General features: G+C 38.3%; 1 pseudogene; it reads left to right on the plus strand.

Annotated features, from left to right (window-relative positions):
• Positions 1-1,175: 1,175 nt before the first annotated feature.
• On the plus strand, positions 1,176-2,295 carry LOC118497084 (annotated as a pseudogene).
• The last annotated feature ends 4,276 nt before the right edge of the window (positions 2,296-6,571 follow it).

The raw sequence follows: 6,571 nt of genomic DNA on the forward strand, positions 1-6,571 counted from the left end.
AGACAGGTAATAAAAGCAAGTTTGTGGAGAATAATGAACCCTCCTTCACTGCTAGTGAAAATGTAAACTGGTACAGCCACTATAGAAACCAGTATGGCACTTCCCCCCAAAATTAAGAATAGAGTTCCTAAATGACCCAGCAATCCCTCTTCTGGTTATCTACTTGAAAGACTCAAAAACACTTATTTGCAATGATATGTGCACCATGTTCACTGCAGTATTCCTCATGGTGGCCAGGACAAGGATACAACCAAAGTGTTCTTTGATAAAGGACTGAACAAAGAAGATATGGTACATATATATACTATGGAATACTACTCAACCATAGAAAATATGAAATACTGCCATTTGCAACAACATAGCTGGACCTTGAGAATATTATGCTAAGTGAAATAAGTCAGTCAGAAAAAGCTAAGAACCATATGGTTTAACTCTTATGTGGAATAGAACTTAAAACTCATAGACACAAACAGCAGTATGGTGGTTACCAGAAGGAAGGGGCTGTGGGGCAGTAGTAAAGGGAAAAAGGGGCCAAATATATGGGGATGGAAGACAATTTGACTTTGGTGGGGGACACATGATGTGATGTACAGATCATGTAGCATATAAATGTACACTTGACATCTATATAACCCTATTGACCAACATCACTCCAATAAATGTAATAAAAATACCCGGTATCATATTAACATAAATGATTGAACTTCAGAACAAAAAAACAAAAAGCAAGTTTCTAATTCTTTAGCTATTTTGTAGAAAACTAAAATATATTTTAAATTTCCAGTTAAGATTAGTAAAATGCATGACCTAGCCTTCTTTTGACAAGTTTATAATCTTTTACCACTTTATCATGATTTTAAAATTGATTTAAAAATAAGGAACATTCAGAAGAATGTAAATCACTTCCTTAGACCATATTTTGTAGTTGTAAAACACTTAACAAAATATTTAAGTAGAAAGAGGAAGTATGTGGGACAATTCATTGCTTGAGTCCTTAACCTATCTATTAATATCATAAAGACAGTAAAATAAATCAATTTATTTCTATGACTGTAAGCATAGTATTTTAGTATAAACTAAAAACTGCTATGTATGAATTTAGGAACATTTAGCATTATTCTATAAAACAAATGTTAAAGTCCTTTTCTGGTCCAGGAACTGGGGCAACTGAAAGTGTCGTGTTTTGGGTGCTCCACTGAGATTGATTCACCTTCACCTATGCTAGCACTAGTCGACCAGGTGGGAAACCAAACAGGCAGTAAAACATGAACAGAAGAGTGGATTATTTGGTCACTGAGGAAGAGATCAATCTTACCAGAGGACCCTCAGGTAAATGGTCAAGACCTAAAGAACCTGCTGCACCAGGATGCTGTAGATCTCTTCTGGAACGCAGGCTACGCCATGTCCCTGAGGGTGCAGCACAGGTTACAGGTGCAAAATGGGACAATAGGACATGGAGGTGAAGGGGATCCGAGCAGCATTCCCGTGGCTATGGTGCTGGTGCCACTCTTTGCCCTCAGCATAGTAGCAGCCTGGGCCTTCATAAGATACCGGCAACAACTTTGAAAACTTTGCTTTCTTCCAGTGCTCCCAATGAAGAGGAGATGTCTTCCTTCTCATCCTCCTTCCCTGCCATTCTCCCATATCTTTCCCTCTCCCTGCATAGCTCACAGGTGATTTAAAGAGACTGCTTCCCAACCAGAACCGTGCTGTTCAAAATCTTCAAGTCCTAGTGTTCTCATGGCAGAGTAAAGGCATTGTTTGAAGGAAAGCTGAAGAAAAGACTTGCTTAGAACAAATGAGGAGTTCTATATTTTACTAGGGCCACCAATAGAAGTTCAGCTACAGCCCAAAGAGGGGAGGGTCTAGTCTTCCCATCACCACTGGTGATACCTATTGTCTAAGCTGGCATGCCTCAACGACCAGCTCTATTATAGAAGAGGTAGAAGGGATTTTTTTTTCTTTTTAATGATCTTCCTTGGGAAGTTTCTGTGGCCTTTATTTACTTTCTAACTACATACTTGAGTGCCTATGTCAAACAAAATATAATGAGGAGAGCATGTTACTTAAAAAACGATATATATATATATACACACATATACACATATGCATAAATTATACTATAACAGTGATGCCTTATGGAGAGTTAAAGAGGCAGAAAGCTACTATCCTGGTTTCTAGGTTTCTGATGTAAGGATGATCTTAACTGAGGGAGTGAGAGAGTGAGCTGTACAGGATGCCAAACCTGAATCATTACAGAGAGAGAGAAAGAAAGAGAAACTGAAACAACTAATTTAAAATCTTAGAGTTTTCATTTCCTCTCATAATAGTTAAGGTGACATGGAGATAAAATGCCAAAATCCAGCTTTGTGCAAATCAATCTGTTCAAAAACTTTGAGATTTAAAGGTAAATCTTAACCAATCTCTGGTCTACCCCAGTGACTTTTTTGATACCTCACAGTCCTATTCAAGGATCAGCTGGAGTGATTGTGGCCAGAGCTGTAGTGATGGGGCCAGACCAAGCCTGTGGAGAAGCTCTGTAATGAGAAAAGACAGTGCCTCCAAGGTGGGACCTGAACCCTCTCAGGCCATCACCAGCCTTTCAGTTCCTAGTAGCAGACAAAATCTGAAAGCAGGATGGGCTGTGAAATCAGCTTTGCTTCTGATTCAGTTAAGTTTAGAGGGTTCGGATTTAGTTTTTTTAGAAAAAGGTTCCAAACACTAGTTATGGCTTTTAATGAATGAACTATTTTCCAGGGAAGGGGAAGAAAAGAGGTCTGTTGGGTTTAGGGAGCAGGGAAGATTCATAGGGAACCATTGAGAGAGGGATACAGATGAATGGATGCTGGGAAATACTAAGATTAATAATGAGGTGGGAGTTGTCCTGTTTGGGGGGTATTAAAGGTTAGTTTTAAAGCACTAAAGAAAGCTGAACCAAGGCTAATTTCCTGACTTTAAGAAAATCATTTCCAAGCCCTGGCTGGCATAGCTCAGTGGATTAAGCTCGGGCTGCAAACCAAAGTGTCACAGATTCGATTCCCAGTCAGGGTACATGCCTGGGTTGCAGGCCATGACCCCCAGCAACTGCACATTGATGTTTCTCTCTCTCTCTCTCTTTCCCTCCCTCCCTTCCCTCTCTAAAAAAATAAATGAATAAAATTAAAAATAAAAACAAAAATATTTTTTTTAAAAGAAAATAATTTCCATTTTCCAAATATGTCGGCTAGACTAGAGGCCTTATAATCTTGACAAGAAGAGTACAAGGACCTTCTCTTAGGCAATCTGTTGTGTCTAATTTTTAGCATGGATGATCTAGTGAGTGTTTTACAAATGTTGATTGGATATTAGCATTGTTAAAACACTTCTACAAAGAAGTAAATACACATAGCTTCCATTTCAAAGGGCTTTTTGGTTCCAGGTGGGAGGAGAACACCTATACGCATAAAAATAGAATTAGCTGCATAGGCAGGGCAATGCAAGTAGGTGTCAAATATATATTGCAGGCACCTAGAGGGAGTAGTTACTGATAATTGAAACACTTGAGAAAGTTTCCTGGAGGAAGAGGGGAAGTTAAGGACCCTTGAGTAGCTCACAGTCTAGTTATGAGAATTCTTAAGTGGATGAGAACTTAAAAGTATACATCATCAGATTAAGTAGCAGTTGAAAACAATAATAAAAGAAATGGTTCTATTCACAACATAATACAGCCAAAAAAAAAAAAAAAAAGAGATCTGCAGACAGTCATACAGTCATGACATTTTTCTAAGGTATTTGGAGAAAGAAAGTTGTCACCTAATGACATGAGGTCAGAGTGGAAAGGGAACGCTTTTAAAAATAAAAATCCCAGTAAGATTTTGCCTCTGTGTCAAATAGTCCTATAGGGAGAAACTTGCTTTGGACAATACTGATATGACTTATACCTTTAAACCTGCCTGAACTGTTCGTTAGCTTTGAGACTCACTTAGACAATTGCACTTGTATGTTCCACAGAGAAACACTGACAGTATTCCAGTTGCCACCTCAACCTGCCCCGCTGTGGAGGCACAGACCCCGGGGCCCTCTGTGCGTCTGGTGGTGTGAGCTGCCACCACAGCAGGCCTGCTTGCCGCTCAGACTCACCTCAGGGTTTGGACAGTAACTCTTGGACAGTAACACCTGCGACATACATACAAAATGAAACAAAATGGCAAGCGGGAAGGAAAGCTATTTTTAGTTTTTTATTTGTTGGCATATGTAAATAAAGAACACATATCCCACAAAAAAAAATGTTAAAGAAAGTAGAGGCTGCTTTGAAATAACTAAATGGGAGAGTGCAGTACTGGCATCACGCCACTAGAGGGTGAAATGAAGAGCACACGCACAATTTCATATGAAAATAGTTTCTCAGAACAATACATCGTTTACTTAATATATGACAATTTATTATAATTAAAAATACTACTTACATTCATATAATTTTATTATAAGAAAATAATCATACTTATACTTTGTGGTCATTTATAAACACAGATGATTTGATGATTACATTTGAACCAACTAACCAGAAATAAGCTTCCCTAGGCCTTTACTGTGACAAACATTTTGCTACCTATTTTAGAGAGATTTATTTGAAAACAAACCAAAAGCTAAAACTACATGTTTTAGTTATTATAATTTTTATCACTTAAATAAATTCAGTAGATTTAATTCAACCTAATAAACCAATACTTTACACATACGAATTTATTACTGAAGCATGACCACACACTCAAGATAGAAGAGAAATGTGGCAATATGTTCTCAAAAAATGTTTAGGTTGATTAGAATCTATGATAACTCAAAATTCACCTTTCATGCATTAAAAAGTCTATCTTCTTTCAAGTATCTCCATTTTAGACAAAAATTAGTTTTATTTAAATCAACATAAGTATTTGCAGCTAGATACCATTTAGTGTTTTTTTTTATTTTAAACTGAAAGTACTGTTGGAAAATAAATAATCTTCTGAGTCTATGGTTGCTTTTCAAATTTTACAAGTACTAATTTCCTACACTCCTTGTTATTGTGCCCAATGATGAACATGATGGTGATAATGGCTAACATTACGGAACTAGGCACTCTTCAGAGTCCATAACAGCCTCATTAAATGTGCCCCAAACTATTGACTGTGTAATATGAAGGAACAAATCCAGTGCTCAGAACAAACCTATGACGTAGGTACAATTATTATTTCAAGTCTATATATAGACAAAGAAACTAAGAAACAGAGAGTTTTAGTAACTTGCTCAAAAACTCATGCCTGTAAGTACAAGCGCTAGGATTTTAACTCAGGCAGTTGAACAGTTTACACATTGACAGCTTTTTAGTTTAAATTATATACATTAAAAATTTTTATATTTGGCCCTTAAACAATGCAGGAGTCAGGGAACCAACCCACAGCACAATCAAAAATCCACATGTAACTTTTTATTCTCCCCAAACTTTGCTGTTCCTTGGTATCTGTGGGGGATTTCTTCCAGGACCCCCTTCCATCTATAGAAACCAAAATCCACACATACTGAAGTCCTCTATATATATTGGTGTAGATTAATGCATACAGTTAGCCCTTGCATCTGCCATCTCCCATCTGGATTGAAAACAGTACAGATATTTATTTTTAAAATTTTGTGTATAAGTGGACTTCAGTAGTTCGAACTTGTGTTGTCCAAAGTTCCATAGTAATTTGATTTCTGCTACCTGGAAGAAATAGATTATTAAAAGTCATCAAGGCTTTTCGCTTTTGGCTAGGAGGTGGCCTAGGTGCAACTTTCTTTGTTAGTTCAGAATCTAGGTTCATCTGACACCAGTTGGCTCCACCATGCCCTCACCCAAGCTGAACCCCTAAGAGGTCAAAGTCATATACCTGAGATGTACCATCGGGGAAGTTGGTGCCATTTCTGCCCTGGGGTCTGCTCTTGGGGTCTGTCTCCTAAAAGGGTTAGTGATGACATCGCCAAAGCAATGGGTGATTGAAAGGGTCTGAGGGTTACAGTGAAACTGACCATTCAGAACAGACAGGCTCAGATTGAGGTAGTAACTTCTGCCTCTGCCCTGATCATCAAAGCCCTCAGAGAACCACCAAGGGACAGAAAAAATTACAAAAAAAACCATCAAGCACATTGGAAGGAAGGAAATATTATCTTTTTTAAAAAAATTCTCACCCAAGGACTTTTTTTCTTCACTGTTTTAGTGAGAGAGGAAGTGGGAGAATGAGAAAGGAAAACATTGATGTGAGAGAGAAATATCAATTGGTTGCCTTCTCATAGGTGCCCTGGTTGGGATCCAACCCACAACCTGGGTGTGTGCCCTGACTGGGAATTGAACGCATGACCCTTTGGTTTATGGGATGACACTCCAACCGACTGAACTACACCAGCCAGGGTGGAAATATTACTTTTGATGAGCTTGTCAACAATGACCTATAGATACTGCACCAATCCTTAGCTAGAGAACTCTCTGGAACCATCAAAGACATCTCAGGCTGCATTGCTGATGGTCACCACCCTCATGCCATCATAGGGGACATCAGGGGTAGTGCAGTGCAATGCCCTGCTA

The sequence above is a fragment of the Phyllostomus discolor genome, chromosome 10, assembly GCF_004126475.2.
Source record: "Phyllostomus discolor isolate MPI-MPIP mPhyDis1 chromosome 10, mPhyDis1.pri.v3, whole genome shotgun sequence".
Classification (NCBI taxonomy): Eukaryota; Metazoa; Chordata; class Mammalia; order Chiroptera; family Phyllostomidae; genus Phyllostomus; species Phyllostomus discolor.